The sequence below is a fragment of the Cygnus olor genome, chromosome 21 (assembly GCF_009769625.2).
Source record: "Cygnus olor isolate bCygOlo1 chromosome 21, bCygOlo1.pri.v2, whole genome shotgun sequence".
NCBI lineage: Eukaryota > Metazoa > Chordata > Aves > Anseriformes > Anatidae > Cygnus > Cygnus olor.
The window spans coordinates 483,643-507,322 of record NC_049189.1 but is presented as its reverse complement, the minus strand read 5'-3'; the positions used below and the strand labels follow the sequence as shown (position 1 = coordinate 507,322).

General features: G+C 42.1%; 1 protein-coding gene across 7 annotated transcripts in view; it reads left to right on the top strand.

Annotated features, from left to right (window-relative positions):
- CAMTA1 (calmodulin binding transcription activator 1) overlaps window positions 1-23,680 on the top strand; it is a 375,445-nt gene that overhangs the window by 30,718 nt on the left and 321,047 nt on the right. The window lies entirely within an intron of this gene.

Genomic DNA, 23,680 nt, shown 5'->3' with positions numbered 1-23,680 from the left:
TACGGATTTTCTTGATGCTTGTGTATTGTTGTTTTTGAGTACATGCCCTGTTAGTTACAGAATATAAATTCAGTTGCTCTGAAACCTGTTGTTTAAATAATAGAATCATATTAAATGTTAAAAATGAACTTTAAACTAGACTTAAGGGCAAATGTGGAAGCTGACTAATGGTACAGTAGGAGTCTGTTGCTCATGTGTATGTCACTTGTCTGAGTCGAATTTTGTATCATCTTATTGACACATTTCAAAATTGTTTCAAATTTGATATTTTGGTAGTAGTAAACAATGTTACCTTGCTATTTAAAATGTATAAAGACTTCAAAAAAAAACAACCAAAAAAAAACAAAACAAAAACAAAACAAACAAAAAAAATACCACCACCACCACCAAACAACCACAAAAACCCAAAACAGTGCATGTTCTTTCTTGCACAGCATTATTCCCTGAAATAACTAGCCTAATTTTTGAGCAGTCCGGTTAAGGACAGAAGACACAGAGAATCAGACATTTTATCCGGGAATCCAGTTACTCCGAATGCATTAGTTTGCTTATCTCCTGTTAACCCACACATCACACCTGTGTTCACTGATGTGAAATGAAACTTACACAAAATTCAGGTGTCTGGTGGTCCTAGGTAAAGTTGAGGAACAGTCCAAACTGTCTAAGATCCCTTGCCTTTATTCCTTCTGGGTAGCAAGGCTGGAAGTGTCAGATGAGTCAGATGAGAATTCAGCACCCTGGACAGGGGGAAAGGTAACGTTTCTGATAGTACTTGCTAGCATATTATAGTTGTGGACTTGTCTCATACCTTAATTCTAGATGGATTGTTTGCTAGTAATGGTAAATAATCAGCTGGTATGTTAAACAACAAACAAAAAACACTTGTGCTTTTCTGAATGTCAGGTTTGTCGCAGTCATATCTCTTACCTCTGAGATCTGTCGCTGTTGTTACCACGCAGTGGGGACAAGGAACTGTTTCTGTGTGTGGTGTGTAGGTCGCAATTTCCCTATTGCGTTATTAGAAGGGGAGAGCTTTTATTGTGGACAGAGATTTTTGGCCTTGTTAGGGCAGAGCAAAAAAGCAGAATCTTATGCCTAGATAAACTCCTGGAAAACTTGGGTTGTTTATATGGGAAGGGGTAACTTAGCTTAGAGAGTATGTTCCCTCCCCCACCTGGAAGTTTAAATCTGGTCGGTGCTACAAAACTTGCATTTTTCTTAGCGTATAATTGAATAATAATGCTGGACTACGTTTCAGAGTTGGTTCCTAAGGGAATATATTTCTAATCTGACTACACAGGTGTTCTGAATATGCTGGAGAAGGCACAAGTTATTAGTTATTGAAGGAAAAAGCATGTTTTATAAAGTGGTACTTAAAGAATCTTTGTGTTAGTTTCAAAACCACCAGTGCTGCTTGCAAGGTGTCTCACCACCAGGCGGGTCTGTAGAATCACAGACTGTCCCAGGGCGGGAGGGAGCTGCAAAGATCATCGAGTCCAGCTCCTGGCTACACCCAGGACTGCCTGAAAATTGAAGCCTGCATCTGAGAGCGTTGTGTTGAACTCCAGCAGGCAGTGCCTCAAGTACCTTACGGATGCGATGGTGCCGCGAGGTTGATGCCCTCCCTTGCTCGGGCTGGGACAAGGCAGTCCTGCCATGGGCTTGCCCAGGTGGGGCAGGGTGCTGGGGGCGTGGGAAGGGATGCGGCCGGGGCTGCGCCCATCTCCCACCCAGGGGCACCTGTCAGCAATGCTTTTTCTGCTGCTTTGTACGGAAATATTTCAAGGAAACCTAAGCGTGGCTTTTATACGCAGTCGTGTGCCCTTAGAGTGAAGTGCGAACGTTTTCCGCCATCAGGCTGAGCCGATCTGAAGGGTGTGTGTTACACGTTAACCTGGCGGTAGGGCTCTGCCGAGGATTTTGTCATCTGCAAATGAGATGCTGCAAACGCTCAGTGCAGAGGTCAAGGAGCAGCTGGGGTTTGCTCTTTCCTCTACCAGGGCATCACCGTGGGAACACAGGCAAATAACTTTTTCTGATCACTTTCATCCGTAGACTGAGGATAATGGTCATGCTTTGCTGTGGGTTGGGTAATGAGGCTGGAGAAGCAATATCCTTTGAGAACTGGATAGGTTGTGGTTGACTTTACATTTACTAAAATAGTGTGGTGAGCAGCAAGGAGTGGAGCATTTAAAAATGCTTAGAACATGTTACTGAGATGTTTGCTTTCAGTCAGATTATGCAGTTTTAACTAAAACGTTTGATGGAAATATATTTCCATATCAAGATGTCATCTCTTCTTAAATCAAGTTTATGGTGTTTTTATATTTCACAGTGAAGGAAGTGTTCCTTCCAATTTAATGTTTTTTCCCAGTGACACAAAATCATACGTCTAGCCAAGCCATTTAATTATAGATTTACATTGTTGAGATGCCTGTGAAAGTGTGTGTGTTTTTATTTGTTTTGCTCTGGGGAAGACAGAAAGGGGATTTTCGTATGGTTTCTCACATTAGGGCAAGTTAGTTAATTGCCAGAAAATTCTGCAGAGCTGTGTTTGTGAGGGTGCCCTGCTCTTGGGTTTTAGTTGCCATTCGTTCTGACCCGTTTCAGTATTTGTGTAATACAGCTGGCTCTAGTTCCAGGGGGCTGGTGGAGCAAGGGCTTTCCCCAGTGTGGCGCTTGCTGCAGTTGGCTGGGAGGAGCGGTGACACCTCTGGGCTCCCCTGTCCTGTGCTCGCAGCCTGCCTGCGCTCCCCAGGGGAAATCCTCCGAGTGCGCTCGCCTTGAGCCGGGGCTGCGGGAGGGGGCGCGGGGCCGGGCGGGAGCGGTGCTCTGGGGGGTTTCGGGGCGCCTGCCTTTGCCTGGCGCTCGCTGTCACTCTTCTCTCGAGCTGTCCCCTAACAGAGGAGGCAAAGGTCACCGGCTCGTTAACTGGTAATCACTTCAGGCAGCGAGAAATGTTGTCTGCAGGAAATTCATCCTGCTGCTTCGTGTAGAGCGGTCAGATTATCTAGGAATTGGGAGTTTCCCACACTGTTGTGCTATTTCAGTGACACAAATAGGTGCAGGGGCTGAAGGGTGTTGATGTAACCTTGTCTTTGTACGGCTTGCCAAAAACCTGATTGCAGTTTTGAGCAGAGATGCTTTTCATTAATGGAGTTGGCAGCCGCAGTCATTAATCATCCTTGTAAACACTTAATGGCACAGTAAAAGAAAGACAAAAAAGTTAAACATCCAAAATGTAAAATATTACTTAGAGCTTCTGTTTCTGGCCACATTCTGTGTTTACGTTCTCTGCAGGGAAAACCCCAGACTTGCCATGGTAGAAAAAAGAAGTAATACTTGTTAAATGGGCTGAGGCTCTTCTTGAGGGTCAAGCAAGAAATGCCATTTTTTGCTGATGGGGTATTTAACATCCTTTTTGTTTTTCAGTTTAGTTTTTAGAAATTTCAGGCTTAGTTATTGCTTGATAATGTGCAACTAAGTGCAACTGCAAAGCTTTTTGGATGTTATTTCATGTTAGGAGTTCTTTAACTTGTTAAAAAAAAAAGCAAATTTGGGACTGAGTATAGCCATTGTATTGTGGTATTTTATGTGCTTCTGCACTGGAAGTGCTTACTGCAGCTGTATGTTTGCATGTATTTGTTTGAACTTTTTAGAGCAGCATTCCAGTTTTCACCTAGAGAGTTTTATTTGTTGTTATTGTGGAAAGTCAATGTACAACACTGCATTAGTGAATTTCAGTTGCATGCTCATTTATGTCTCTGATTTAGTCTTGCTTTTCTGCTTTGCTTGCAAGATAGTGACATTCTTCCTTTTCACTTGACATTGAGTTATTTCTCTTTTTTTTTTTCCTCAAAAGTGCAGAGAAGATTCAGAAGGTTTGGAGAATTGCCTGAGGGTTATAAGGGACCCAGACTGATACGGGAAGTGAGTCTTGAGCATTTGGGCTAGCTATTAGGCTAGCACAGAGTAGGTGTAAGTGGTAACGTTGTCTGCCACCTGCAACTCAAGTTCCCCTTAAGGCCCCCAGGAAATAGGGGTCAGGCAGCCAGTTACCTCTGTGCCTCTGTCATCACGAGTTTGTTCATCCACACACTGCTCTGGGTAGTGACGGAGCAGCAGGGCCTATTTCTTGTTTCTTTTTTTGTTGTTTGTTTGTTAATGCTTTTAAGTGCATTTCAGAATTAACGCTTCTATATGAAAATGAGAAACACCTATTTGTTTTCGAGCGGCACTGGCCAGTATGATGGACTGTAACACTTCACTACATTAGCATACCAGTTCCTACCTTATTTATCGAAGGAGCTTAATGTGTTACTAATTCATGGGTTTGAGAGCAGGCATATGGCATAAGTGGAACAGGAAGAAAATCTTGGATTACCTGCACCAGAATGAATGCGAAGTTTGATATTTGAACGTAAACTTTGTAATAATGCATAGGGCTATTTTCATGAAGGCTTCATCGTCACTACTGGTAGAGCAAGGAAGGGATGCCTGGCATCCCCTCTGTGAGACGGCAACACTTGGGGATGCTTTCCCAAGATGGCAAAACTCTGAAAAAGCAACAGCGCTCATTACAACTTCATGAGGACTGCAAAATTTTTCAGTATATTTTATTTAATGCTTCCCATTAAGCTCCAGTTAATTCAGATATGTTTTGCTTAAGTGCTGAGTTTCCTGAAACAACAGGCTGGCTGCTGGAAACGAGCGTTGCAGTTGTAGAGCAGCCAGCACTTACAAAGCTGGAATGCCTTCACTGTCTGCATCAGCCCTGTGATCTCTGAAGAGCAACAAGAATATTTAATTTTGACTAATTGCTTCTGCTGCCCACGTGATCACAGAGTATAACGTCCTGCAGCGATGTTATCAAGTGCTGTTATTAGGAACTTCCCTGCTCCCCGTTCTGCCCGACGGCTGCCCCGCGTCGCTCCGTGCAGGGCGATGTGGGCACGGAGGTCGGGTGAGCGGCTGGGGGCCGGGCAGGGCTCGGAGATGAGAGCTTTGTGCTGGGCCGGCAGCTGAAACGAGTTCACTTCAGCTTTCGGGAGTAAACCAGGAAGTATCTGGGTGAGGACAAACTGCTTGCTGTGTGCTGGACCAGCCAGAGCATCCACGAGGCCCGAAGGCTGCGGTCACGCGTCCCTTGGCCGCGGGCGGCGTTAGGACGGCTCGCCTCTGCCGGGCCCTGCCCGATGAAGTCCTCGCGCTACCGGCTGTTCGTAGAGCTCACCGTGCTTCCATTTGTGCAGCCCCCGTCTTGGCTCAGGCACAGAAATGTAAGAAAAAACACTTCATTTGAAGGAGAAAAAGCTCTGAACGTGAAATCGGAGGGAAATGCTTTTACACGCTCATTAGAGCAGAACTGGGCACAAGCTGTGTGTGTACCTGCCCGACGCAGCCTAGCGCGTGGGGGCGGTTTTTCTCACTGCGTGTGTGGTTATGATTTAAGGCTGATCAGTGAAAGAGACGGAAATTTGTTTAACAGAAGCACTTCATTATGGGTTTATTTTGTGAAATTAATGAAATTCTGTGCTTTGCCTAATATACAAAGCAGGAAATCTGCTATTGGCTTTGCTTTTGCAGTTTCTCAGTCATGTTTACATAATTAGTAAGCGTTGTGTGCAGGCTCAGTGATTGAGCAGAACTGAAAGGTTATCGTTCTCAGGAATTTTAACAAAAGCCGAGTAATGCCTGTTATGCTCTTTGTGCTCTAGCAGAGAAAGATTCCTTGTCTTCCTCTTGGGAAGATCTGACTTCTTCCTTCCTTTTAGTTGAATGTTAGGGCCAATGTTGGAATAGCCTAAGTCTTAAAAAATGGCTGATGTTGCAGTGTTGTGCAGTTAATGTATTGGAGACCTGGGACCAAACTGAATCCTGTAAAGAGTAGCAAATGGATGAAAATGTATTGTTTTGGATAATGTATTGTCCTCCTCTTTTTATTCCAAGTCAGTCTGATTGAACGAATTAACTTTTTTACGTTTATCGGTAACTAAATAAAAAAAAAAATCATAATTTAAACATACTCTAGCAATTGGTTTGTTTTGAACATTCATGTGAGCATGTGTTTGTACACAGGCTTTGCTCTGAATGCCTGCCTACCACTGTACGTAGAGATACAACTGTGTGGATTTGGTTTGTCCAGGAAGTGGTTTTACTGTTTCATATGCTACGTGAGTGGACAGAACAGATGAGGACGGATCTTAGGTAAAAGAATGAAACCTCCCAGCAAACCTTAAGTGACTATTTCAAATGGAAGGGACTTCGCTTTTCATTTATTTTTCATGGAAGCTTATTAGATTTTTTTAAATCTGGTTTCGCTAAATTTGAGATAAAGTGAGTCATGCATCAAAAGAGAATTTTGGACTTTGGATCACAAGTTCTGAGTGTGGCATATCCTACATCAGCAGCTGCTGATGGGCCCCGGAGAGGTTTAAGGAACAGTGCTGAAGACAGATGAGTAATTTTGCTGATTGAAAAATGAGTTTAGAAGGTGAAAACCAGAGTGATTTATATGAACAGAGTTGTAGCGTATTGGACCATTCATCTGGTTTTGCTTTTTCTTTGCGTTGCCGTTGCAATGCTTGAAAAACATTCCTCTGAAGAAGACGCGTAATTCTGCAACCTGATATAAAAAAAGGGGTATAACATCTGAGATTGCAGTCGCTGTCTTCATGAACAAAGTTACAAGTAACAAATTTGGTTCCTTGGGTTATCGATGCCAGTGAAGATGCTGTACTTGCAAGTTCCCTGTTCTCAAACACCAGTATGACTTGTCTATGCTATGTAAATTACGTTCTTAACGTGCTGCCTTTTGCCAAATACTGTTCTAGTTGGCTTCCAGGTAGTTTAGGTTTTAAAGGTCCGACTTTGGCCCCACGCAGCCTAGAGCCCTGGTGAAGCCCTGCTTCAGTTGGTGGGTCTGCCGTTGCGTTGCCTTTTGCTGTAGAGAAAGCGTTGGAAGCTGGCCTCCAGGCATAAGGGTTCTCCTTTTAAAGACTATTTTAAGGGTGTCCCCTGTTGGCAAAGGAGCCTGAAACCATTTTAAGATTACTTTGCTTTAGAGCTATGGGGACAATCATGTCTGCTTAAGCTTCTTTCAAAAAATAAAAAAAAATATATATGTAGGTAGGCTAGATATAAACCTTCTAATACGAGGGTAGTAAAACCTGGGGAAGCTGCAGGGCAGAAGAGCAGCATGGCTGGGAAGCCAGCTGGTCCTCCGCTGCGCCTGGCGGCCTGGGCGCGGGGCAGGGCTGGGGAGCCTGCGGGCGCAGCGGGGTGCGGGGGCTGTCCCTCCTGGGACACGGTGCTGAAAAAGCATGCTGAGTCGGGGGAAGGATGCTGAGCCCTCCTGTGCTCAGAGCACCTGTAGATGATTAAAAACTGGTGCTGGGAGAAAGAGAAAAGCATCAGGAAGATAACCAAATACACAGCGCTTTGCCTTTTTGTGCCGAGGCATCAGAGCTAAGCTGTTTTGTCTCGTTCTTAGGACTGTTGTCCCGTTTGTACTAGAGGTAAATTTTTTACATGGGTGCTGTTTAATGTCAGAAGTGTGATTTTCTGTGGCTTTCAGCCTCCTGGTTTGGATTATCTTTTATCTAATAAGGCTGTAAGAATTAATGAAAGCTTTCTTTGCGTTTATAACAGGTCCCTTGACTCTTTTGTGTGATTAATTTGATGCTCAATATGAAGGTAATGTCCTGTTACAGGCTTTGTTTACATCAGTTGTATTTAACTTGGCACCTTCTGTACCCAGCTGTTGCTATTTCATGTAATCTGTAGGCATTCAGTGTTTGAGATCTCCCCTGCTATGAAGGGCAGCTGAAACTTGCCAACTAGGTCAAGATATTTGAGGTTATGGGAAGCAGAGTGGCAGAAGCACAAAGCGAATGATGACATAAACTTTGTTTCTGTGAAATAAAAAAGAAAACATGCAACAAAAGTGCCTTTTGTCCAGACATAGAAAACTGACCAGTGAAGTATAGCCATTTATTTTCTCCACTGTAAGGAGTTTCCTCATTATAGGATTTCGGTCTGTCACTCAGCCTGGCATTCTTAAAAGCTTGGGCTCCTCAGTGTAGTTATTGCCAGATAAAAGTGGAAAAAAAAATCATTCTTTTGATGATGGGAGCTAACCTATAAAGGATGAATCCAGCACAGAAATCTCAAAAAAGCAAAGAATTGTTTCAGTCCCCAACTAGAAATTCATACAAACGCAAAGCTGATTAGTTGGATCAGTTTAGATTAGTTGGATGGCTGGATTTAAATTTGCACATCAAGTTCTGGGTTCTCTTGTTTTTTTTTGTTGTTGTTTTGTTTTTGTTTGTTTCTTTGTGTCTTTGTTTTTCCCCTGGAGATGATTTTTTTTCCCCCGGAGATGATTCCCAGCAGAGGGAGTAGTACAGGAGAGTAGAGCTCGCAGTCAGCGGACAGGTTTCTGTATGAGGAGCTGCGGCACCACTGCCACAGGCTTGTCATCGATCCCAGACGGTTTTGGCTGTTCTACGTTGTATGGGTGGCATTTGGATTCAGCAATTCAGTTAGGTGTGTATGGCTGCTGTCTACATTGCCACATGGCTTATAGGCTTCTCTAGCTAGCGGGTACAGGGGTTTTAAGCCCCTCCTTAGTTTAGTAATACAGATGTGGTAGTTTATGCAAAAATCAGTTGATCGATCATTTGCAGATCCTGCACACCATGCAAAAAAAAAATAGCAAAGGGTAGAGCACCTTGTATGTCCCACACGGAAAACATCCCGTGCTCTAAGATAAGTGATAGCAAAGTCCTGGGACCGGATCAGTGAGTGTTCATTTGAACTGCATGCTCTGCCTCTCAGGAGTATGCAGCGGGTGTAGTTCGCAAAGTCCCCTGAATTCTCCTGCTAAAGCCAGGTTGTGTGCGCTGTGGTTTTTTTATGCCACGTTAATTTGGAATGACTAAGAAGTGCTGTGTAACTGAGTTCTGTAATGTGGATGGGTTTGGGCAGCAGTTTCTTGTACTAAAATACTTCAAGAAGTCAGTGACCAACTGAATGAATGCCCTGGTTCTCCCTTCCTTTGAATGCCGCCTTCTTTCAAATTGTCGTATCACCAAAATTAAACACGTTGTGTGTGGTGGTCTCGTGTCTTCTTAGCCTTTACGTGACGAGACTGGGGAATGCGCTGCTGAGATGTTCGTGCGCCAAGATTCGTGGTCGCATCAGGAGAGGAACAGCTGCTTGCTCAACTGCTTAGTGTTGTTAAATGTCAGAAGCTGAGAGGAGCTTTTGTGCAAAAGGTGGTCGCTTCACTGTGTCAGCCAAGTTTAAGTTCTTCCGCTAAAAGCGTGTTGTGTAGGCAGCCATGGCTTAGCAGCAACGAATACGTGCTCAGGCATCTCTTCTTACCTGTAAGAGTGAGCTCTAAATCCCTTGTCTGTTGTGTACTTGACACAATTAGAAGTAGTGCTATCACAGGGTGCTTGCTCCAGGAATGTGGGAAATCGTGTTGGGATATTACATAAACCTAGCCTGCATTTCCTAGCTCGCGTCTTCTGTTGGGGTTCTTCCTCTTTGTGGTATGGGATTACTCTGAAATGTACTATCAGGAAACACAGAATCCAGCATAGTGGGAGTAAAAAAGTTGGAGTTATGTAGTAAGCAAGCCATTCCTCAAATATAAGAGATTTAGAGTGCATTAATTTAATTATTATTTAGGTGTTTGTGTACAGGAACACACGTGGTAGCTGTAGGTACTGCTGCATCACATATTTGGATCTCCAGCTGGCCCAGCACTGGGTAAAATACTGACTAGTGTGTTATGTGAGTTGTACTTTGAACTGCATTTTACAAGGAAAACGTTATAACAAAGTCAATTTACAAAGTCAATTTAAATGTCTCTTTGCTGGGGACTGGCATACATAAACACAAATGAATTGGTTCACTTGTCAAATGAATGGAAACTGAGGCTATTACATTTTGTAAGTGATTGAAATCCTGTCTTTTCAGTCTCATGTTCAGTACTTCCAAGTGTGACTTACGCACTTAGAAGAGAAATCACGGAATCTAGGAGAAAAAGGAAAACTAGACATGAAGGAAAAATTAGTACAAATGAAGCTTTTATGCAAGGGTAGTATTAAAGAAAAAGGACCAAGCGAAACAAATTTGTTTTCCTCAGAAAGTGTGATGATCATTGGGGCGTTGTGGGGAACAAAATTCCATCTGGGGGAAGAAGGGGAAAAATCTCTTGCGGCAAGGGAGAAGTTGAGGAAAGAAAGTCTTTGCACTCACTCCTTAAATCAGCCTCTGTAACCGGTTGTTTACAACCATGGCTGAGGATCATGAAAACAGGAGCAGGGAAGCATTTGCTGGCTGGTAGACGACAGAGGTGAGTTAGCAAAATGCTGCGGGCATTGTAGTGCTTTGTGTCTGCCTTGGGTTTAATGCCGAGGGACGTGTGGGTGGTGGGTGACCTGGTGGTGTTTGGCTGCTGTTTAAAAACAGTTACTTGAAATACTTCGGCGCCAAAGTTTGTATTTACAACTAAGAAATGACGATAGGGGAAACAGCCCTGGTTAATTTACCGATGTCTGCAGTAATTCTTTAATAGCGGACAGTTAGAGAATGAGCAGGAATAAATCACAAGTTCCACAGAACTAAAAAGGCACAATGACATTCTCACAAAAGAGGGTTTTCAAACTAAGCTATTACTCTTCTCTCCCTTGAATCATTTCTTCTTTTTTTTTTTAATAAGTGGGTCTCCTTTTTTCTTTTTCATCATAAAAGATATCAGGAAGAGAGGGAAGGGGGAAAAATAGCCTGTTCTAGCACAAACTTCAAGGAAAATGCTTTATACCTGTTACCTTGGTAGTTTCTTTCAGCCTTTCGTAATGGGTACTAGTAGCTTTCAAAATCGCTTTAGGAACCTAAGCCAGCTGCTGTCCTGCAGGCAAGATGCTGGGCGTCTCGCCTGGCTGCACGCAGCTCTCTGGGTTTCGTTTCCACGGTGGTGTGGCTTTTGTTTTTTTTCTAACCTTTGAGGAATTTCTGAGATATGAGGTCTTTCTGTTAATACAATTTGTGTTAATGTCTTCTGGATTTAATTAGCTGCAGAGTCATTGAAAACCTGTACCTTTGTTGTTAAATTATTTGTAAGTTGATTTGTTCCTGACTCACATTACTCCAAAATGAGGTCGTCTTAAAAATCTGCAGCTTAAATTGTGGTTAAAAGATCCAGCCTTGGCACACGGACGAGATAAGAAAGGGAAGGCTGACTTGTTGGTTCATAAAAACGTCTAGTTTTTTTTCTTGTTGTGCTTTCAACAGTGCTCCTCATTAACATTTTACCACACATTAAATTTTTACTTCTCTTTTGGCGCCTGGCCGTAGACTGCTGGGAAATGCTCTGCACCCAGATGCGTGTCGCCAGGTGCCTCCGTGTGCCTTTTCTTTCCTGAACGTCCGCAGGAGCGGCAGGCAGCTCTGCCGGGTGGAGGAGGCCGAGCCCAGGCTCCGGGGGAAGGAGGTGCTGGCGGGCCCGCTCCCTGCAGCCCGTGCCAGAGGCTCCCTGCTACCCAAAGCAGCCCAAAGGCAGCGCAGCACTTGCTGTGCCACTTGGGCGCTCTGGGGGCGGGAGGCAGGAGGGAGGGCGTCAGCCTCCTTAGGAGCCTGCTTACTGCTTCCTCTGAGCTGCAGGGTCTCCTGGGCTTCCTTCCCCGAAGAAGCTCTGACATCTGTCCGATCTAATGTTCGGGTAGTGCAGAATTGTATTGTGGCAAGAGAAAAATCAGATGTTAATTGGGAAAGAAAAAAGGCTTCGGTGGATTATTTTAACTGCCAAGAATTGGAACTGATAAACACTGAAATTAACGGGACTTAGTTGTAACTCCAACATGTAGATTGCTCTAGCTGGAAAGTTTACTAGGTACAGCTAATGAAGGGGATATTAAAAATAGAGAACTGGCTGCTTTCTCCATCAGGTTCTTAACTAAGATGCATGTAAAGTGAGAATGATGCAGAAAGATGTAATGTGTTTTCTGGAAAAATGCACAGGCAAATGAGATCAGTGCATACCCTTCAGCTTCGAATATGCTGGTTTTCTATCATTGGTGGCTTCTTTACTTTATGAAGATAAAGTTTTGTGGGGTTTGTTTGTTTCTTTGTTTCAAACGTGAAGCTATTTTCGTTCAGATGAGAGATTCCTGAAGCTTAATGTCTTGAGAGGCAGGCAGGAGAGGAATGCAGAAATGAGGAAGGGATATAGTGCCCTTGGTGGGTGTCTGTCTTTTAAAGCTATCTGATGTAAATATTACACACTCTGCATAAATTTGGTAAGATAATTGACTGTATCTTGCTCGAAAATGGGTAGGAAGATTTTTTTATAGCTTCTGTGTAATTGAAATTCTAGCGGGCAAGGCCTTTGTCTTGGTAACCACATTTGAATTACTTTTTTATTGTAGTGTTAAACTGATACGTTATGATGTTAGTGGTTCAGTGTAGGTATGTGTCAATAATTACAGTATTTCCAGTTTCAAGAGTTTCCTTTATTCACTGAAAATGAGCATTTAACACTTACCTAAAAGCAGATGTCCTGAAAGCGGCAGTGACGCCCGTTGGACTGCTGTGTCCCTAAATGGCCGGCTCCCTGACCGCAGCAGTGGAGCAGGACTGCTTCCCCTGTGCATCGCGCCTCACGCACTGGGTTACGCGATGGCTTAGTAATGCTAATTCTACCCGGAGTTCTGGAAATGCATTTTGTATAGAAACAAGTGTGCCAAGAGTGTGCTTGAACGGAAAGATTTTTATGAGCCAAAACGTGGTGAAAGTACGAGCTGATCTCCGTAGCGAGCGTGGCTGTGGTGGCAGGAGGTCTGGTGCACCAGGCATCTCCCCTGGACCGGTAGAGCTGGGTCAGCTGCATTGTGTTGTTTGTCAATTTCAAGAACTTTGATTTGATTTCGTGAAAGGTATTAGTTTTACTTACTGAAGCTCCTTTGTTTTGCAGAGATCTTGCTGCAGACGTCCTTTTGGATTTCTTTTTAATAATGTGTGACCCTTCACCTTTGATCCCTTGACCTGCATTACTTTGGTAATCATTTCATTTTTTAATTTCATTTCATTTTTAATTTTGGTGTGCAAGCTGTAACATTTCATCATTTTAAACTGTAGCATTCTTTGACCTCCCCAAGTATATATTTTTTTTCTACGAAGATGTGTTATGTTGGCTTTTCTGGAATAAAAAATAGTTGTTGTAAGAGAAAATAAAGTATGTATTTCTCATTGTTTTTTTGCTTCTTTTAAGTTTAACACTGTGTATTTCTTCTGTATAGCACATTACTCTTTTGACCTGTGTTCTCCCAATACTTAGTCTAATTTATTTTGATATTTCTGTACATCTTTGGTTTTAATTTGCATTTCTCTACAGTTCCTTTGGTCAGTAAAACATATATGATGTTTACTGTGTTTCTTTTTTTCTGCACATGTCATGTTTTCATAGCTCAAAGTAATCTTGGGAGTATTTAAGATTCTCTTATGAATAAAAAATATTCTTTACATTTTTGTTCCATGTCCTGAAGATAACTGTTCTTAACCATCAACTTAAAACTGATAGCTATTTTAATAAAAGATTAGACTTCAGACCATCCTTGGGAAGCAAAAATCTCAACTGAAGCCCAATTCACTTTTATTTTTACGTTATTGAAGCCAAAAAGGAAAGTTATCAATGCTGTGAGACTGTAAGGCATGGATATGCTTAAAGAAGCAGAATTGTGTGTACATGCAGGAAAATACCCAAAGTTTAGTAGCCATTTCTTCCATTGTTCTATTGAGAGGATACTGGCGTATAAGACACAAGCTATTGCTTTTGGACAGATTCTATATTTATCTTGTAAATGATAATATGAAACCTACTGAGCATGGCCCACTGAAGCACAGATTATTTTTTAAGTGTCTCATTATTTTATTCTCTAACATTTAATGCTGAAGTTTTAATTGCACACAGCTGAAGCTGCTAAATGAGCACTGAAATGGATTTAGGTCTTCTCTGAGCCTTGTTGATGCTTATAAAAGTTTATATCTTTCATTAGAACTGCAAATTAAAATTAGGGTTGTAGTGAGCTGTTCACAGGAGATCTGTATTACCAGCAAGCTCCTCGGACTTTACATGGCCGCTACCAGCATATGTTCTTTTTTGGGCGGTGCTTGAAGCACATCTGAACATCCTCTTGCTGATATTTTCCCCTAGATAAACAGAGGCTGCAGCAAGCATCACTTCAGTGTTTTGAGAAGCACTTCCATGATTTCAGCTTCTTGAGTCTGAGAAGTGAAAATGAATTAAGTTCACTTCTTTCAGCAAGGGCTTGCTGCTCGTCTGCGTTCACGTGCCGTCAGCCACGTACCTGTGCAGTCACAGTTCTGCTCGCTCCTTCCTGGAAGCGCTGCCAAGCCAGGACCGCCGAGACTGAGCTGCCTGGTCATACCTGCGGGCCCTCAGCAGGGCTGGGTGAGCTGAGGCCCAGTTAGCCTTACCCGTGAGGAAACTCGCAAAGGTGGTAGGGATGCACAGGCATCACCAGAACCTGTTAGAGAAGCATCTTTTTGGAGAGGAGTCCAGAGTCTGAGGAAAAAGCTATTTCTGATACTGATCTTTGCATTTAAACAGCATAATCGTTTTTAAAATCATACAAAACTTCATCTTATTTGCCCAATCACCTGTCAAAATAATGTGGCATTTGAAAACAGCGTTCAGGAAGTCTGCTCACCAGTATTTCTCGTGTGTTGATGTACCTGTTTGTCTTTGACCCAACAAGTAGGAGCTGAAATGGAAAATCACAGCCTAGATCGCTGTTTGAAGCGTCTGGGTTCTTTTCTTGTTTTCCTGTCCTGTTCCAAATTTTCCCTGTAATAGCTTTTGTAGGCCCAGAGTCATCAATTCTGTCGTACAAGGCTGCTACTCCTACAGCGAGTGTTTTTCGGATAGCTGGGATTTGGCTTTTACTCTGGTTTTACCACTGCCTGTCAGACTGAGAAGTATTATCCTCCGAAACCATCTCAAGCTATTTCTCAAGTCTGCAGAACACAGAACAGGGTTTTTAAAACTCTGCGGAAAAATATTTATTTTGCCCAAGAAAACTCCTTGAAGACCATTTCTCTTTTCCTCATAACGTGTATTTTATATCAGCCACAGTTAGATGTGAATGCCCTGACTTTCTAGGAACGCAGTTTTTAGAAACCTTCAGGTAGTTAGGCATCTGGTAGCCGAAGGGAGTCTTGCTTCCACTCTGTAGAGAGCTGGTTTTAAGCTGTCTCCTGGTAAAGTGAAAAGGAAAGGAAAGGAAAGGAAAACAAGTGATGAAATAAAAATGTCTGATGTTGGGAATTGGAATCGGTTATATAAAAGCATACGAAGCTAACAGATGGCTGGAAAGGGCTAGGTGCCTTGTTTCAGGAGAAGGCAGTGCCACGTCCACCGTCACTTCCTCCTGTAAGGTAAGCGCTCTTAGCTGTTGAAATGTGCTTAAGTTCATCCACAAAGTTCTTCTGCAACAGGATGATGCCTGCTGTTTTTTCATTATGTTTCTGAGTATTGTTAGATAAGAGTTAGTCAGTCAGTGCTATTTTCTGTGATAATGGGAAATTTGGGTCGATTGCTATTTTTGTAGCATAACAAATAGTACCTCAGAAGTTTGCGTTGCAGTGTTTCAAACACTTGAAACGTTTCCTTTGGATCTTAAATGAGCGCCTCTGAGATACAGTAACAACAAATGCAATTCAGTGTTTACGTGGAGGAGATGAGATGTTTACATGTCAGTAGGAGCTGCCACTGGTAGAAGGTTTAAGCATTCAGCTCAGTGCTGATACCGACATTTAAAATTCAGCCTTAAGAATTGTTTCCAGTTTTGTGTATAAACAGGAATGAAGGATTGTAAAAAAAAAAAAAAAAAAAAAAAAAAGCAGCTACTCATCATTACAACAAGACCGTTACCATTTGCCTTAACTTGAAATTTTTCTTCAGGTTTCTGCTGTACTGTTAATGGATGATAGTAAATGGTGTCAGCATTGGCCATTGTGTAGCTATAGGTTACAGAACTTGATTCACTTTACTGAGCTTGTTTTTTAACTGAACAGGAAACAAAATACGTGTTCTAATCAAATACTTGATCCAAAAACTAAATAAATACTACAAATGTTAGTAAAGCAAAAAAAAAAAATTATCTAGAGAGTTATACTTAAATATTAGGAGAATACTCTTTTGAAAGAATTGTTTCTGTTTATGAGGTTTTCCTGCTACTCAAAACTAAAATATTGATAACATTCATTCCTGAAACAGCTCTTCATATTGAAATTCATGAAATATCTTCTACTGCTGTATACTTTTATATGCTAACTTTAACATAAGGCTAAATGGCTGAAATGAAATACCTTGCACATTTACTAGATTTAGAACACTGCATGTCTTACATTTCAGGTAATGCAGCTGAGGTAGAATTAACCTAATCTCCTTTATTCAATCTATTAGACGTACTTGTGTATCAATCATGTGCTTGTGCTGTTCATTTAATAAAATATACATAGGCAACAGACAAATTGCTCACTTCAGTTTGGACTACTTTAAAAAACAGTTGTATCAGTCAACACAGGCAAACGTGCTTTTTTCTATTAATAATAAAACTCATCCAAGCATGCAATATAAAAAAATGCATAGCATGGATATGTATATATATCTTTAACTAAGTATCTGAGAAAAACAGCTCTCTGTACAGGATGTCTCCATGTTAAACTTGACAAATAGGAAGCCATCTTCTACTACTGTGTTTTAGGGATGACCTCCTTTAGCCAAGGGTGCTGTTGCTCTTGTGCTTGGAGGGGAACAGGACTTCTCCCTTTTCAGAGGAAAGCCCAAAAGATGTGAAAGTGGGAAGTGGAGGCTACTTGGGCCTTGCGTGCGGCTGCACCGCACGGTTGGACCAGCTGCCACGTGAGGACCAGTGTGCTGGCAGCCTGCTTCCCAGGGCGTTTCTCTGGGGGTGGAGGTAAATTCCCCAGGTCTCTCCCTGCTTGCTGCTCTGTGTGTATATTGTTTTGAAAAGTACTGAAAGAATTTAATTACTACTATCGCTTTCATCTCTGAATTCTTGAAATGCATTAAGGTCTTTGATCGCTGAATTGGTAAGCTGGTGCCATTGGGCAGCCTTCCATGACTCAGTTCTGTGCTTCTGTTCATTCTCTGCTTGCAGAAATAGAACTCCTATGCCAGTCAAAATGCAATATTTTGCTTTCCGTATGTACTTGAGCTAGGGTTCTTTGTCTTTCCTTTGCTCTTAGCTGCAGATCTTGGGTGAGAAAATGTTCGGTGATCAAAATGTGTTTTTATTTCTCCTTTAGGTTTGGCTTATCTGCTTTTCAGCTCTTCTAGACATTGAAAATTCCAGTTTGTTTTTATTTTCTTTGGATTCCTTCACACGAGACAGAAGTGAATTCAGCATGGATTATTGGGGGGAGAGTCTTGTCTGAGAATAAGGATAATTGCAGTCTCTGGCTGTGCCACAGATGTACTGATGATTTCTTTTAAGTCATTCACCTGCACTGTATCTGTTTCCTCAGCTGTAAAATATGGGTAATTACCTCCTTTGTAAAATATTATGGGGTCTACGGGTAATTATATGAATGAAGTGCTAATTACAGTGATTATTACTTGGACCTAGTCTAGATCTGGGTGATGTTCCTGTTGTGGTGAATGTATGAAACAAATACCACAACTTGCCTGTCCTAATTTTTTGCAATGGACTTGGAACAGGAAGGTGCTCCACTGCTCAGAAATTCCCCAGGAGTAGTGCTACCTATGTTTCACCCAAGTCAATCTGTTAATGTCCCGTCTTCCTTTATCATGCATTATTAGCACAGGAGTAGGCTGATGAGATGCTAAGAAATAACTAATTCAGTAGTTGGATCTACATGTAATTCGACAACAAGCGTTTGTGCTTCTGGCATTTGCTGTGTCTCTTGGAGAAGTAGAAGGCGGGGGATTTCGAACAGTACTCGTCAGGATATCATGCGACTGGGTTTGGGCCAGTCTGCACACCACCTTATGGCCTCAGTTTCTTTGAAGAGCTGGCCTTGATGCAAATAAAGGTGTCTCTCAAGATGCAGGTTTTTTTCCCCTGTAGAAGGCTAAAGCTTGGAAGATTTTGCTATGTAAAATTTTATTTGCCTTTCTCTTCTACGTGTATTTAGGACACATTTTCTTTGTGTTTGGGAATAGCTTTCCTATCTACTAAGCCAGGTGGAATAGTGCAGGGAGGAAAGAGGTTCTTTAAGGTACACATGGAGTGTTCTCATCCAGAAAATAATGCTGTTGCTGCCAGGGATTATGCTGCAGTTTGACATTTTGAGTAATAATGAGTAATGTCTTACATCAGTTAATAACGAGAGGCTCCGACCCAACATAAGCCTTCCCCTGAATGGAAATTTCGTAGCATGATAACAGAAAACAAGTTCTTGGTTTCTCTTGTTTTACTATAGCCCCTGCGTGTGCTTTTCTGCCTTCCAGGGCTGTTGTGTTGGGCATTTCTGGGTTCTCCAGGATGGATTTCAGGGTTTTATGTCCACATGCTCATTTTCCATGAACTTTGAGCTTTCTTCGTCTTGAAACACCTGTTGTAGATCTCAGTAGTGTCTCCAGATGCAGAGATTTGGTAGCAAGCTAGAGGTAATATGATAAGCAGCTTTTCCTTTCTCACAGTTTCATGATTGCAGTAAAATTTTGGCCTTCAAGAGAAGGATTTAGTTACTGTCCAGTAACAAATACTATGAAAAGGCTTTACAGGAACATTAAGGCAATTTTTAATTAATGTTAACTTTAGCATGACTTCTGTTTCACCCTTGTGTGGAGTGTATTTATCCCTAAACCAGCTCTTCTCACTCATTCACAAATACTGTTTCATTGCTATCTTATTTCTTTTTGTTGCATCTTAGATGTAAGGACTGATGGGGTGAAATCAGGTCATGGGAAGTACCAGCTGGCAAAAATCTAGGCAGGCTGGAGAAGATAATGTTAGCAATAGTCTTCCAATTGAGTTTTTGATCAAATACAATGGCAGGTTTAAAAAAAAAATAAAAATAAAAAAATAAAGTCGAACTGTAGGGATTGCTGTATAGCCACTGTCTGTAATTACTGGGCACGTGTTTTTCTGTGACCAAATATTCACGTGCTTCAGTGACAGGTATCGGTGTGATTCCAAATAGGTAAGTGTAAAGTCATTAAGAAATAACAAGTTTGTTAAAAAAGCCTACCTTATTAGCTGAAAATAGAGGAAAATGAGGAAATATCCTTCCCACAGTCACTCTTACCTTGCTTTAAAGTGTCTAAAACATCAGATAGTTTTCTGTTATTCTGTTTTTCCTCCTTTGTGTGCGACAGTGTTCATCGCTTAAGCAAATATTCCTGATAGATTACTTGATTTTAAAATCCTGTGTTTATTTGGGAAACCAAGTGCCTGGTTCGTTCCTGTAGAAGCATCATTTATTAAGATTAATTAATTTAGTGTCAAATGCTTCAAAAGTGGATAAGGCCATATAGACATTCCTACGATAGATTGTGCAAGTGCATTGATCTGTGCGGGTTCTGCAAGTCCTGTACGGTGAGGCACAGTAAGTTACTGCCTAATCTAAAGGATAATCAATAATTCAGATTTGAGATTTACTCAGTTCTCATTTTAAACTGTTCTTGCAGAAAGCGGAAAAGTGTACTATACCTACTGAGATTCTGTGTCTTAATAACAGTGGTAATACTGTTTAGCAGTAGGTGTAAACTTAGACCGTTTTTCTAAAACTTAAACACTTGATCACATTAAGTCTTCCTGAAGTCTTCCTCTTAAAAATTAGCGAACTGGTTTTTATTGCAGTGGCAAAATGTTACATAAAATCACTGTAGCTTATGATAAACATGTTTTCAAGTACCTGAATTAAAATGTAGAGACACCGTGAAAAGGAAAGCGTTAAAGGATGTGTGATACCAAAATAACTTCTTACCAACTATTCGGCTTTTCAGAGCAGATGTTTAAATATCAGCGTAACCACTTTCGGCAGCAGTTACAGACCGCAGCGAACAGTCGGGGTGGCACTTCTGTTTGCCAACGTTGGCTCGCGCAGCCGGCGTGCCCGCGGCTGGTGTGGGAGCCCGAGCCCCGGCCCCGCTGCCAGCTGCCCCCGCCTCTGCACGGCCGCGGAATCCCCACAGGAGGGTGCTGCGAAGGCACGAACGTGCAGATCTCGCAGGGAAGATCGGTGTCTTGGAGGAGAGGATCGTACTATAGGCAAGCAAAGCTATGTTGTTCCAGTAAGTACAGTGCATTAACTGTCTTTTGGGAACGGTCTAGAGAGAAATTCAGCGTTCGTGCTTGTTTGCAGCATCGCTGCTGCTCGTGCCGGCGGGCGCAGCGCAGAGCCGGTGAGCGTTGGTTCCCGCGTGGAGGTGTAGGGGCCGAGTGCAGGCCGCGAGGAATGGGTGTGCTTGGGTGGCTTAGCATCGAGTGAGCAGTAATTGGCAAAGTATCCCTCTTGTTCCGCGCTTCCCCCTTACAGTGATTATTGGGATCTTTCATGGTGAGACTCATCAGTGGCCGTAAGGTCTCCCATTTTGTCACCAGCAAACCTTGTAACTGCTCGTCTTCTTTCCCATCTGTTTATAGAATATTCAGTCCACATAAGCTGTAAAATCCATTTAGTTCTAAGTAGAACCTCTAACTTCTTTGCTAAAATACTTTTGTAAATTAGACAACTTCATTTAGCGTGATCAGTAGGGCTGGTTAAAAGTAATGGAAGCTCTCTTCTTAGCTGTACAAATTTTCTTTAAAATGATTTAGATGAATAGTATATGCTTGTTCCAAAACCTTATACTTCAACAAAGCCAATTAAATAGCATTTCCCATATTCTGCTTTCTAGGTTCTGCTGCTGGGTTGCTGCTTCCAGCAGAAAAGAAATATGATCGTTTAGAAAGAAAAACACAACTAAACAAAAAGCAACAGAAATCCAGGGGGAGTTAGGGACAGTTCTCATTTACCTCTCATTTCCATTCTTCTCCCTCCCCTTCCCCTTGCTTCCTTCTGTTTTTCACATTTCCTTTAAAGCTTTTAAACAGAGGTTTATAACTAAAAGAGGGATTTATTTTTAGGAAGACCACTGAAATAAATTGGGGGATTAGATCTGTTTTTCTTATACAGAGTATGGATATTCTGATCCTTTCTTTTAATGGCAATGCGATGAAACTGATAAAGCTTTATTCTTTTTTTTTTCCCCTTGATCTACTAGTCATTAAATAAGAATACATTGTTCCTAAACTTGGCAACAGAAATCCATGTATGTTCTATGCAGGTCCCTAAGAGAATTCACTAATGGCCTTGTTAGCATTACTAGACATGCCTTTTTTTTTTTTTTTTTTACAAGATTTTTTGACATTTTTGGATGGAAGATTGTGTTCAGCAGATAGGATGCTTTATATTGCCGTGGTTTTTTTTTGGCACTACTATTAAATTGCATCATCTAAATCTTTTGATGGGACATAACCATGAAGCTCACCTAATGAATAATGCTGAAGGGTGGTGCCTGCTAGCAGTGTTTAAGCTTTGCCTCATAGCAGGAATAAAATTGAGTGGTTCTCGTACGTTTATATATGTTAAATTGGCCACGTTATTGCAAATAGACTTGGATTTTGATTTTGTAAAATTAGATTTCTGTTTCACAGAGGAATTGCGGCTCAGCAGTAACTAACTGTAGTTCTGGTATCGTGGTTTCAAAGTAGCCTGTATTTGGACCTTAGAAAATAAGCATGAAGTCTTACGCAGATCAGCTCTCACCTGCATCACCTCTGTGTCCTTTAACCAATGTTGCTTCCGGTAGCTGCTGTTACACATGGTTGTTAAGACCTTGACGTGTTCTGTAGAATCTCTTCCAACTGCAGTCTTAAACGAAAAACAAAAATTTTAAGCATGTAACATGCTAAACAGAATGATATTCTGTGAAAATATTTTAAATTATAAAATTAAAATTTAAATGATATTTAAAGTATTTTACCAGGAAAAATACCAGGGCAAGAGCTGTCTTTTAAAGAAAGCCTATTTGGCTTGGCAGCAAAAAGGCTTTGGAAGGAGTTCTTTGGGAGACATAATTGAAAGGCTTTTTCAAATGTATGTGTGTGTTTTTTTTTTCTTGATTTATGGGTAATTTTAAGAAATCCCTCCTTCCTTAAATTGATTACCTCTCAACATCAGAACTCTTTGGCTTTAAATACCAGTTAAGCTGCTACTGTGCAGATTTGACTTTGTCTTGCTGTTAAATGTAAAACAGTTTTTAATCTTCGCATTTAGATGTTATAATAGAAAGTAAATGTTTATCTTGCTTTGCTGTTGCATCCAAATCTTTAATCCATGGGAGCATTTATAATAAAATGAAAACATTCCTTTGTTTAAACAAAATGTTATCAGCCATCTGAGAGATGTTCTAAGCATTTTGTTTCAAGTAGCGACATTTTCTAGATGGAAATTACGTATACACATGTTATTTTAGGTAGTGATGAAGCATGGGTTGCTATACAAAGCGTGGCAAAAAGACATGATGTTTTTCTTTGTGTCACAGGAGGGGAAAACGCTGCAGGGTGAGCTGGGAAGGGCATGGCGTGATCCCTCAGTGCCGTCACTTGTTCCTCAGCTCAGGGCCGTGCACTTGGGATCATCACATGGGATTAATGCCACTGCGAGCAGCCTGGGACCTGGTCCGGCAGCACCTGGGTCTTCCTGCGAAGGGCTCTCAGCCAGCTGTTGATGGGCTGGGTCTCAGTTAGCTTGTGGGATCTTGACGCCAGGTTGTGGCTCGGGTTGGTACAGCTGGAGAGGATGGGGATCATATAACGCTGTTCAGTAGTAAGACTTTATTTGTTTTACTTTGAAATGTGGACATGGACTTCTGTGTATGTACCCCGAGGGGAGGGAGAAATTAGGAGGCAGAAAGCAAAGTGGTGGTAGCCCAAGTTCACGCTGGAGAAGGGTCCTGCCGCTTCACGTCTCAGCCCAGCCTTTGCAATTGCTTTAGACGACGCAGAATGCAAGTCCTTCCCTGTGAATGTGGCAAAGTTACGTGGATGCTGCTTAAAGTACAGTGTTACCTGGATTTCTGGCTGCGCGTTGGCCCCTCAGGTGCTCAGGTTCCAGAAGCGCTCGTCCCTTGCAGAAGGGGTTTCCCCCTAGAGAGGTAAGCTGTGAATAGGGTGACTGGGGGGGCTCAAAAGTGGTTTTGATTACTCAGCTGCTTCGCTGGCCACGCATTCATTATAATGCTTGTCATGCGCTGTGAGGTTATCGGGCCGGGTGGCTGTGGGGAGAGCAGAGCTCCGTACGCGAGGTCGGAGGGAACGAGCCTCTGAGGGGCAGGGAATCGTTGGGGTGAGGCATCACAGCCGTGTAGCATCCCGAACCCGTTCTTTGTAGCTATATGCAATGTGCTACATTTAAAACTTTTTAAAACAAGGGAAAGCCCAGAGTGAATGTAGTTGGAAGCCTCGGGTACAAAAAAAGCTGCTTGTGTCAGCTTTGGTGACGAAGGCAGGAGCAGCAGCAGTTCTCATGTCAATTACATTATCCAGATCAAATGAAAATCCGTATTTTTCAGGCTGAAAGGCCACCGAGTACTGGAAGGCAAGGGGTGCTGCCC